Source organism: Lolium perenne, chromosome 4 (assembly GCF_019359855.2).
Source record: "Lolium perenne isolate Kyuss_39 chromosome 4, Kyuss_2.0, whole genome shotgun sequence".
NCBI lineage: Eukaryota > Viridiplantae > Streptophyta > Magnoliopsida > Poales > Poaceae > Lolium > Lolium perenne.
In genome coordinates, this window is record NC_067247.2 from 286652905 (window position 1) to 286665962 (window position 13058).

Sequence of the window (13058 nt, forward strand, 5' to 3'; positions counted from 1 at the left end):
GAAGATACTCATCGAATATATCAATAGCCATTCCATATGATAGCATGCGAATAGCGGCGGAGCATTTTTGGTAGGAGGTGAAGCCTAGCGCACCTGTTGCATCGGGCCTGCATTGGAAGTACGGGTTGTAGTTTCTGACGCCTCGGAGAATGACCAAGAACAGCTCCCTTGACATCATGTACCGGCGCCGGAATATTTTTTCCTTCAACACCAGATCGGTGAGGTGGAATTAGTCCTTGTGGAGCCGGAGCTGCCCTTGCACTCTGTTGCGCGGCAGGTTTTTTGAGCGGCCCTTGACAGAGCCCCGGTGCACCGGCCCCTCATTTGGAGTGAACTCGTGGATCATGGAGGCCGCCGTAGTTGCTAATGTCTGCGTCGACTGATCATACTCCTCGTTGGAAGAGGAATCAACGACCTCGGCGTGGAACTTCTACAGCATCTGCCACATGTCCATTTGCGTGGGTACGAACTGTGGATCAATGGCCGCGCACAAGAGCGCTGAAAACAGGAGAAGAAACCTACCAGCGCAATTGACCAAACAGGTTGTGGGCGGCGCGGAAGGGCGGCATAACCGGCAATGTTTTGCCCCAAAACAGCCGGCAGGTACGCGCCGGAGCCAATCCCGAGTACGATTCTGCTCTCCCGCGCGGCAACAACCGAGCCGGACGGCGAGTACTGCGGCGCTGCGGCGGGACGGTGGCGGCTGGGGTTGGGGTGGTGGCGTCACACTAGGGCAACAAAGAAGGGAAAAAGAAGCAAATCGAAGCGGTCGATTTCGATGTCCCTGACTTGCGGGGCCGCGTAGGAAAAGGAGGACGCTCGGCGCGACCGCGCAACGTCCGCAGAGACGCAAACCTGGCACATATTGGCTAGGTTTGCGTCGCCGCGGACGGCCCGGTCATTTTTGCGTCGTCCCGCTGGAGGAGGGTCAGACGCATTTTCGGTCACGACGGACGCAAACGGTCGCTCAGCGTCCATTTGCGTCGCGCCGCTGGAGATGCCCTTACTGGTCACGGTCTGTGCGGACTTGGTTAAAGAATTAAGCGGCTGGCCTCGCGGGGTGGCAGTTGTACCACGGGCGGAGGGAGCACGTACATGTGCTGATTGCGGAGGCGATTAAGGGTATCTTCAACGGGGCGATGCAAACGGACGTTTTTCGTCCGTTTCCGTTTGCACGGACAAAAAATACGGCTAGACGCAAAACGTCCGCAGCGTCCGTTCTGGTGCAAACGTGGACCAAATATGCGCCCGTCTGTGCGGACGCATCCATTTGCGTCCGTTTGGGATGCATGGCCTCTTCTCTATCTTCCTTTAATGCAGGGAAGACTCATGTGTTGGCCATTCCTAGCCACACAAATGAAATCTTTCCTCTCTCTCCTCTCTAAGCATGCATGACATGCCAATGCGGTCAAAAAAATACGTCCCCATCACTGGAGAAGGTGCAGACGCATACGAACATGCGGACGTTTTTTGTATCCGTGCCCGACGCAAATGGACATAAATAATGTCCAAAATACGTCGACCCCGTTGGATATGCCCTAAACTAACCGTGCACGTTCGAGGTGATGCAGCGGTGACATACGGTGTCGCATGCACGCACAAGAAGAGAAAATAACTACTGCTAACTAGTACGATCGTCTATGTGCCTTTGCTTATGGAAAAGTCTATTTTCAACCCCTAAACTCGTAGAGGTTGGGCGGAATCAAACCGTAAGGTTGAACTTGTTTTAACTATGTCGTTAAATCCTAGTCAGCTGGCTATAAGGATTAAAATAGTATATTGTTGCTTAGTTGGAGGAGAGAGGGGAGGAGAGAGAAGGAGAGTGGGCTCTTATGCAAGAGCTTTCAAAGACGTGCTTCCTAAAAGCACTTTGTGAGAGTGAAAGGTGGGCCACACATTGATTAAGTACTACATTTTTATAGCTCACTATTGTATATGTTAGCTCTAAGTTGGCTATAGATGATATGACACTTGGCTTATAGCCAGCAGCTGGCTATACTATTAGAATTGCTCTAACCCTGCTAAACGGAGATTGTCGACGTGACAAAGGGATGGCCAGGATTGGTGGTTCGGCGTGGCGCGTGCATGGAAAAAGTTGGGTCGGCATAGTATGACCCGACAGTCCACTTTGTCTCTGTGCGTCCCCTGGCATTCCAACTTTCCTGGTGGCGGCAATGGCGACGAACGGTTGATTGAACTGAGATTTTGAACGTGCGCAACTTTGTCCACATTGGTCCAAAGTTTAGGATATGTCGTGGGAGATGATGCGATGCCAAAGATAAAGAAGGACAAATTTTAGCTTCATGAGGTGAAAGGTTAACTAAAAGATCATGTAAAACCGAAGGAATTCAACTTTAGGGTTCGATCTACATAGGGTACATGCAAACGGCAGGGATTTCAACTTTAGGGTTTGATCTACACCACCTCTACTAGTTGAGGGTTTAATAAAAATTTATAAAATGGACTATTTTTCGTTCAGGATGCGCGGTTTCGTGGACAGCAGATCGGGTGCATTGCACTGCATGCATGCACGCAGTCGCCTATTTTCGTGCGGGTGGTCAACTAGGGCATTACCTCGTCGCTACGTTGATCGGAACGCGATCACGGGAGGTCGCCCATACTGATTGGGAAGAAAATGCTCGTCGCTCATCTAATTTTGTCGGATATTTCGGACGGTCGTGTCAGGTTCAGGCTACAGCTAGCAAGTGGCTCGTGACAAGCTGGGGTGAGCCTGCGTGTGACGCGACGCGCTGGATCTGCCTGTGGCATGATTGCGTGAAGCTTGATAATGGTTATAAACAAAAATTAGCTGTCCTCCTCTGTCTGTCCCCTGAACGAAAATAATTTACCAATACTTTGACCCGCACTCTGCACTCTGCACTCTGCACAGGAATGGATCGGAGTAGTAGTAGCGCAAAGAATTAAAACTCGGGTCAAGGAAAAGAAAATATATATTGGTGGATGGTGCGCTGGGAAATCTATCTTGTTGGATTCGAAAATATAATGTCAGAGCCATAAACTAACGGTCCTGCCAGCTACGATCGCGAGGCGTGGGCGGCGAAGAATATCGCGTACGTACCGTTGCAGCTGCACCGCCCGGTGTGAAATCGATCGGAGAAAACTACTACTCAAAGTGTAGCGGCCAGCTACCCGTAGATTTTTCTAATATCTTGGAGAATTTGGTTTCATATAGAAGCTGCAGGAGGTTATGGGATCCAAAAGTGACCTCGTTGTGCAAATTAGATTGGTTGCTAACAAATCGTTTTCAGTATAGCAGTAGAAGCCTAGATCCGTCGTTTGGTTGGATCCTTTTTTTTTTCATTATCCGTCTGTGTTTGGTTACAAGCTGTTTTCCACATACACTTACGACGTCCATTTTGTGGTGAGCTTACCAAAACGATCAGCACTGCATACAAGATGTTCGATAAAATAGATTTTCAATCAGGCTAATATATAGCACATAATCAACAACATAAACATAATTCTAGCAAGGGATTAGATTGTTGCACCAGCAGTTCACGAACAACAGCTCGTGATGCAACATAAGTTCCTCAACCGAGGGGTTAGTACATACCTCCTCTGCATACCTAGTACCACCAAAAATATACAAACTTGGCATCAATTTTAATCAAACCTAGCTACTTGACGTGGGCATTACCCTTCGAGTAATGAGCGTTGCCCTATCCGATATTGACTAGTTGGAGGCCCATGAAGACACCTGAAGACAAGATGGGCCACTAGGACGACGCACCAGAAGATTACTTGACGTGCAAGACAAGGAAGCGAACAAACGAGGAAAGATTGGATCTAAACTACTATAAATCTAGTCGTATTCGGTTAGACCCCTTGAGACCCGGCCTCCTATATAAAGGCCAGGAGAGGGGCTGCGGAGGGACACAATCAATCTTAGCAATCTTAGCCAGGAAAAAGCTTAGAGCTAGGTAACCCTAGTAATAGCAATCTCGACTAGATCTCAGCCGAACTATTCGGCACCCCATTGTAACCCATTGTCTTCATAATCAAAGAACAGACAGGCAGGACGTAAAGGTTTTACCTCATCGAGGGCCCCGAACCTGGGTAAATTGCTCTTCCCGCTTGTCTGTGAACCGATGTCTCGTGTCAGCCTACAGGATTCCATCAACCCTAAGCCCCTACCGGAGGGCATTGGCGAGGAGTACCCTCGACAATTGGCGCCGTCTGTGGGAAATCTGTCGGCACAAGGCAGGTCATCGGCAGCACCAGTCACGTCTGCGGCGTTCTTACTCGAGTCACCGACACCAGCGAAGTCACAAGATCCGATCCGCTGCGGATCCTTCGAGTTCGTGCCGCGCCGCGAAGAACTTCACCCGAATTCTATGGCACCGTCTCACAACACGGAAGCTGTTTTCAGTGGCGTCCACTTCGTCATCGACTCCGGAGGTTTTCTTCGCCTCCCCGGGGCCGGCGTGTCCGACTCAAAGGTCATGCCTCTGGAGGGTGTCCCCTCGGCAACAGCCCTAAAAATTTCGCCCAGAAGCATACAAGAAAGCAACCGAGAAAATCTCGACGCCGCAGCTGGACAAAGAAAGAAACGAAGGAGCTCACACCGTGAAGAGGAAGGCAGAACGGCAGTCCACTCTCGATGCTATGACATGTCGTCAATGAGGGGCTGCACCCGTTCTCCACACCTCTCAGCTACAGAGCAACTCGAGGCTCCATGTTATCTCCACTCTTACTTTGATCCTAAAGATGGTCGGGAAAAGTCCAGCCATTTGTTAAGGAACTGCCGACACTTCCTAGAGATTCGACAGTTCTGCGACGACCTTAGAGCTGAAGCCACATCAAGAGTTCGCATGATCGAAGAGAAAGCAAGGTCCTATGACCATCAGTCAGAACCATATGTACCAGAACCGTACGAGCCAATGGAAAAAGACGAATACGTACCAGTCGAGGCATTCCCAGCGCTGCGTGGACAAATCAACATGATCCACAAAACCAGCTTTTCGAAAAGAGAAATCAAAAAATTCTCTCAAGAAGTAAAATACGCGGAAGTTGCCATGGTTGATACGCCGGATTTCATCGACTGGTCAGATCAGATCATCACCTTCAGCAGGGCGGACCACCCGAAAGCCGTCCCAAGGCCCGGTCGCGCGACCCTTGTCCTGGAAGCACAGATTGGAGGGTACAATATGGGCAAAGTATTCATGGACGGAGGAAGCGGCCTGAACCTGTTATTCGCCAGCACGATGAGGGCAATGGGTTTAACAGTCGACATGCTAAAAGAATCCGACACAGGGTTCCACGGCATTATACCGACTCGACCCGCCTACTCGCTAGGCAAGACATCATTGGACGTAGTCTTCGGCACGCCCAGTAATTTCAGGAAAGAAAAGGTCGAGTTCGAGGTAGTCGACTGGGAATCTCAGTACCACGCCATCCTTGGCAGGCCCGCGTTTGCCAAATTCATGGCCGTACCTCATTACGCGTACCTGAAACTAAAGATGCCAGGCAACAACGGCACCCCAATAACCGTTCACGGCAGCTTCGCTCGGTCAGACAACTGCGACAGGGAATTCCAGAAGATCGCTTCGAAGTTTGGAGCCAAAGAAGAACTCAACGCGATCGACGCCATTACAGACCACACACAGCCGCCAGCCGACAATCGAAACGTAAGATCCGATGAGTTCGATACTGCAAAGAAAACCAAGAAGCTGCAGGTGCACCCTACTGATCCGAAGAAGACGGTCAACACCTCGGCTGACCTCGCTGTCGCATAGGAAAGCGCGCTCATCGAGTTCCTCCGTGAGCGCTGGGAGATATTTGCATGGGAGCCATCCGACATGCCAGGTATCCCCAGGGAACTCGCTGAGCACGCCCTAAATGTTGACCCGACGGCCAAACCAGTACAGCAGTCGATGCGGCGATTTTCCGAACCTAAAAGAAGAGCAATCAGTGAAGAAGTTAATCGACTTCGCAAGGCGGGATTTATTCGAGAGCTTAAGGAATCTGAATGGGTGGCCAATCCAGTCATGGTGCCGAAGAAGGACACAACCGCCCTCCGCATGTGCATCGATTACACTAGCCTTAACAAGCACTGCCCGAAAGATAATTTCCCGCTGCCTCGAATAGATCAAATAGTCGATTCTACGACCGGATGCGATCGTCTCTCTTTCCTCGATGCATACTCCGGGTACAACCAGATCAAACTGAAGAAGGAGGACCAGGAGCTAACCGCATTCATCACTCCACACGGTGTTTTCTGTTACAACGTCATGACCTTCGGGTTGAAAAATGCAGGAGCTACCTACCAACGCTGCATGCAAGCCTGCCTCGTGATACGTCTCCGACGTATCGATAATTTCTTATGTTCCATGCCACATTATTGATGTTATCTACATGTTTTATGCACACTTTATGTCATATTCGTGCATTTTCTGGAACTAACCTATTAACAAGATGCCGAAGTGCCGATTCTTTGTTTTCTGCTGTTTTTGGTTTCAGAAATCCTAGTAAAGAAATATTCTCGGAATTGGACGAAATCAATGCCCAGGGTCCTATTTTGCCACGAAGCTTCCAGAAGACCGAAGAGGAGACGAAGTGGGGCCGCGAGGTGGCCAGACTATAGGGCGGCGCGGCCCAGGTCTTGGCCGCGCCGACCTATAGTGTGGGCCCCTCGTGTGGCCCCCTGACCTGCCCTTCCGCCTACTTAAAGCCTCCGTCGCGAAACCCCCAGTACCGAGAGCCACGATACGGAAAACCTTCCAGAGACGCCGCCGCCGCCAATCCCATCTCGGGGGATTCAGGAGATCGCCTCCGGCACCCTGCCGGAGAGGGGATTCATCTCCCGGAGGACTCTTCACCGCCATGGTCGCCTCCGGAGTGATGAGTGAGTAGTTCACCCCTGGACTATGGGTCCATAGCAGTAGCTAGATGGTTGTCTTCTCCCCATTGTGCTTAATTGTCGGGTCTTGTGAGCTGCCGAACATGATCAAGATCATCTATCTGTAATTCTATATGTTGCGTTTGTTGGGATCCGATGAATAGAGAATACTTGTTATGTTGATTATCAAAGTTATGTCTATGTGTTGTTTATGATCTTGCATGCTCTCCGTTACTAGTAGATGCTCTGGCCAAGTAGATGCTTGTAACTCCAAGAGGGAGTATTTATGCTCGATAGTGGGTTCATGTCTCCGTGAATCTGGGGAAGTGACAGAAATCTCTAAGATTATGGATGTGCTGTTGCCACTAGGGATAAAACATTGGTGCTATGTTCGAGGATGTAGTCACTGATTACATTACGCGCAATACTTAATGCAATTGTCTGTTGTTAGCAACTTAATACTGGAGGGGGTTCGGATGATAACCTGAAGGTGGACTTTTTAGGCATAGATGCATGCTGGATAGCGGTCTATGTACTTTGTCGTAATGCCCAATTAAATCTCACAGTACTCATCATAATATGTATGTGCATGGTCATGCCCTCTTTATTTGTCAATTGCCCAACTGTAATTTGTTCACCCAACATGCTGTTTATCTTATGGGAGAGACACCTCTAGTGAACTGTGGACCCCGGTCCTATTCTTTACATCGCATACAATCTACTGCAATACTTGTTTTACTGTTTTCTGCAAACAATCATCTTCCACACAATACGGTTAATCCTTTGTTACAGCAAGCCGGTGAGATTGACAACCTCACTGTTTCGTTGGGGCAAAGTACTTTGGTTGTGTTGTGTAGGTTCCACGTTGGCGCCGGAATCTCTGGTGTTGCGCCGCACTACATCCCGCCGCCATCAACCTTCAACGTGCTTCTTGACTCCTACTGGTTCGATTAAACCTTGGTTTCTTACTGAGGGAAACTTGCCGCTGTGCGCATCACACCTTCCTCTTGGGGTTCCCAACGGACGTGTCAACTACACGCATCAAGTAAATTTCTGGCGCCGTTGCCGGGGAGATCAAGACACGCTGCAAGGGGAGTCTCCACTTCCCAATCTCTTTACTTTGTTTTTGTCTTGCTTTATTTTATTTACTACTTTGTTTGCTGCACTATATCAAAATACAAAAAAATTAGTTGCTAGTTTTACTTTATTTTACTGTCTTTATTGTACTCTATATCAAAAACACAAAAAAATTAGTTACTCGCATTTACTTTATCTAGTTTGTTTTATTTACTACTGCTAAAATGAGTAATCCTGAAGTTGAAGTTCGTACGTTTAAGCAACGAGGGGGAGAATGTTTAAGAGATGCTTGGTACAGAATTAGTGATGCCCATAATAGGTGCATTAAGAAACACTCCACCACTATCCTACTCAGGAATTTTTATGTTGGTATCTCTAGCTGGAATAGGTATGTTCTTGATAGTCTCGCGAAAGGTAACTTCCTAAGTACTCCTGCATTAGAAGCTAGCTGCATTATTGAGAGTCTATTTGGAATACCCCCTGTTGATGAAGTTAAAACTGAAATCTCTCTTGAAGATGTTATGAAAAAATTGGAAACCTTAGAGAAAATTTTTCCAAGTATTGAAGCTAAATTGGAAATGTTACTTGATAAAACTGATGAACTTGATAAATCCTTAGGAGGAATTGATGAAAGAATTAGTGTCCTAGGAACTTTTGTTGTCCATGACGATCAAAGCAATAGGATTGACGAACTTGAAAAAGCTATGGGAACCTTGGGTTCAACATTTTCTTCTCTTAAATATAAGGAGAAAGCTTATGTGGGTAAGGAGCAAAAGTTTATGTATGTCTCTAAAGTGCCTAAACCAAAGAAGTATTATTATAGGCCTAAAATTGACAAAGCCCTTAGTACCACTACGGATGGGGGAGCTCATGATAACGATGCACCATCTCTTGATAACACTTGATACACACTTTCTGCGCCTAGCTGAAAGGCGTTAAAGAAAAGCGCTTATGGGAGACAACCCATGTGTTTTTACTACAGTACTTTGTTTTTATTTTGTGTCTTGGAAGTTGTTTACTACTGTAGCAACCTCTCCTTATCTTAGTTTTGTGTTTTGTTGTGCCAAGTAAAGTCGTTGATAGTAAAGTTCATACTAGATTTGGATTACTGCGCAGAAACAAATTTCTTTGCTGTCACGAATCTGGGCTGTTTTCTCTGTAGGTAACTCAGAAAATTATGCCAATTTACGTGAGTAATCCTCAGATATGTACGCAACTTTCATTCAATTTGAGCATCTTCATTTGAGCAAGTCTGGTGCCTCGATAAAATTCGTCAATACGAACTGTTCTGTTTTGACAGATTCTGCCTTTTATTTCGCATTGCCTCTTTTGCTATGTTGGATGAATTTCTTTGATCCATTAATGTCCAGTAGCTTTATGCAATGTCCGGAAGTGTTAAGAATGATTGTGTCACCTCTGAACATGTTAATTTTTATTGTGCACTAACCCTCTAATGAGTTGTTCTAAGTTTGGTGTGGAGGAAGTTTTCAAGGATCAAGAGAGGGAGATGATACAACATGATCAAGGAGAGTGAAAGCTCTAAGCTTGGGGATGCCCCGGTGGTTCACCCCTGCATATATCAAGAAGACTCAAGCATCTAAGCTTGGGGATGCCCAAGGCATCCCCTTCTTCATCGACAACATTATCAGGTTCCTCCCCTGAAACTATATTTTTATTCCATCACATCTTATGTGCTTTGCTTGGAGCGTCGGTTTGTTTTTGTTTTTGTTTTGTTTGAATAAAATGGATCCTAGCATTCACTTTGTGGGAGAGAGACACGCTCCGCTGTAGCATATGGGCAAGTATGTCCTTAGGCTCTACTCATAATATTCATGGCGAAGTTTCTTCTTCGTTAAATTGTTATATGGTTGGAATTGGAAAATGATACATGTAGTAATTGCTAAAATGTCTTGGATAATGTGATACTTGGCAATTGTTGTGCTCATGTTTAAGCTCTTGCATCATATGCTTTGCACCCATTAATGAAGAAATACATAGAGCATGCTTAAATTTGGTTTGCATATTTGGTCTCTCTAAGGTCTAGATAATTTCTAGTATTGAGTTTGAACAACAAGGAAGACGGTGTAGAGTCTTATAATGTTTTCAATATGTCTTTTATGTGAGTTTTGCTGCACCGCTTCATCCTTGTGTTTGTTTCAAATAGCCTTGCTAGCCTAAACCTTGTATCGAGAGGGAATACTTCTCATGCATCCAAAATACTTGAGCCAACCACTATGCCATTTGTGTCCACCATACCTACCTACTACATGGTATTTCTCCGCCATTCCAAAGTAAATTGCTTGAGTGCTACCTTTAAATTTCTATTCTCCACCTTTGCAATATATAGCTCATGGGACAAATAGCTTAAAAACTATTGTGGTATTGAATATGTACTTATGCACTTTATCTCTTATTAAGTTGCTTGTTGTGCGATAACCATGTTTCTGGGGACGCCATCAACTATTCTTTGTTGAATATCATGTGAGTTACTATGCATGTTCGTCTTGTCTGAAGTAAGAGCGATCTACCACCTTAATGGTTGGAGCATACATATTGTTAGAGAAGAACATTGGGCCGCTAACTAAAGCCATGATTCATGGTGGAAGTTTCAGTTTTGGACATATATTCTCAATCTCATATGAGAATAATAATTGTTGCCACATGCTTATGCATTAAAGAGGAGTCCATTATCTGTTGTCCATGTTGTCCCGGTATGGATGTCTAAGTTGAGAATAATCAAAAGCGAGAAATCCAAAATGCGAGCTTTCTCCTTAGACCTTTGTACAGGCGGCATGGAGGTACCCCATTGTGACACTTGGTTAAAACATGTGTATTGCGATGATCCGGTAGTCCAAGCTAATTAGGACAAGGTGCGGGCAATATTAGTATACTATGCATGAGGCTTGCAACTTGTAAGATATAATTTACATAACTCATATGCTTTATTACTACCGTTGACAAAATTGTTTCTTGTTTTCAAAATCAAAGCTCTAGCACAAATATAGCAATCGATGCTTTTCCTCTATGGAGGACCATTCTTTTTACTTTTATGTTGAGTCAGTTCACCTATTTCTCTCCACCTCAAGAAGCAAACACTTGTGTGAACTGTGCATTGATTCCTACATACTTGCATATTGCACTTATTATATTACTCTATGTTGACAATTATTCATGAGATATACATGTTATAAGTTGAAAGCAACCGCTGAAACTTAATCTTCCTTTGTGTTGCTTCAATACCTTTACTTTGATTTATTGCTTTATGAGTTAACTCTTATGCAAGACTTATTGATGCTTGTCTTGAAGTACTATTCATGAAAAGTCTTTGCTATATGATTCACTTGTTTACTCATGTCATATACATTGTTTTGATCGCTGCATTCATTACATATGTTTACAAATAGTATGATCAAGGTTATGATGGCATGTCACTCCAGAAATTATCTTTGTTATCGTTTTACCTGCTCGGGACGAGCAGAACTAAGCTTGGGGATGCTGATACGTCTCCGACGTATCGATAATTTCTTATGTTCCATGCCACATTATTGATGTTATCTACATGTTTTATGCACACTTTATGTCATATTCGTGCATTTTCTGGAACTAACCTATTAACAAGATGCCGAAGTGCCGATTAAGTTTTCTGCTGTTTTTGGTTTCAGAAATCCTAGTAAAGAAATATTCTCGGAATTGGACGAAATCAACGCCCAGGGTCCTATTTTGCCACGAAGCTTCCAGAAGACCGAAGAGGAGACGAAGTGGGGCCGCGAGGTGGCCAGACTATAGGGCGGCGCGGCCCAGGTCTTGGCCGCGCCGACCTATAGTGTGGGCCCCTCGTGTGGCCCCCTGACCTGCCCTTCCGCCTACTTAAAGCCTCCGTCGCGAAACCCCCAGTACCGAGAGCCACGATACGGAAAACCTTCCAGAGACGCCGCCACCGCCAATCCCATCTCGGGGGATTCAGGAGATCGCCTCCGGCACCCTGCCGGAGAGGGGATTCATCTCCCGGAGGACTCTTCACCGCCATGGTCGCCTCCGGAGTGATGAGTGAGTAGTTCACCCCTGGACTATGGGTCCATAGCAGTAGCTAGATGGTTGTCTTCTCCCCATTGTGCTTAATTGTCGGGTCTTGTGAGCTACCGAACATGATCAAGATCATCTATCTGTAATTCTATATGTTGCGTTTGTTGGGATCCGATGAATAGAGAATACTTGTTATGTTGATTATCAAAGTTATGTCTATGTGTTGTTTATGATCTTGCATGCTCTCCGTTACTAGTAGATGCTCTGGCCAAGTAGATGCTTGTAACTCCAAGAGGGAGTATTTATGCTCGATAGTGGGTTCATGTCTCCGTGAACTGGGAAGTGACAAATCTCTAAGATTATGGATGTGCTGTTGCCACTAGGGATAAAACATTGGTGCTATGTTCGAGGATGTAGTCACTGATTACATTACGCGCAATACTTAATGCAATTGTCTGTTGTTAGCAACTTAATACTGGAGGGGGTTCGGATGATAACCTGAAGGTGGACTTTTTAGGCATAGATGCAGGCTGGATAGCGGTCTATGTACTTTGTCATAATGCCCAATTAAATCTCACAGTACTCATCATAATATGTATGTGCATGGTCATGCCCTCTTTATTTGTCAATTGCCCAACTGTAATTTGTTCACCCAACATGCTGTTTATCTTATGGGAGAGACACCTCTAGTGAACTGTGGACCCCGGTCCTATTCTTTACATCGCATACAATCTACTGCAATACTTGTTTTACTGTTTTCTGCAAACAATCATCTTCCACACAATACGGTTAATCCTTTGTTACAGCAAGCCGGTGAGATTGACAACCTCACTGTTTCGTTGGGGCAAAGTACTTTGGTTGTGTTGTGCAGGTTCCACGTTGGCGCCGAAATCTCTGGTGTTGCGCCGCACTACATCCCGCCGCCATCAACCTTCAACGTGCTTCTTGACTCCTACTGGTTCGATTAAACCTTGGTTTCTTACTGAGGGAAACTTGCCGCTGTGCGCATCACACCTTCCTCTTGGGGTTCCCAACGGACGTGTCAACTACACGCATCACCTCGCGAAGCAGATTGGAAGGAACATTGAAGTCTACATCG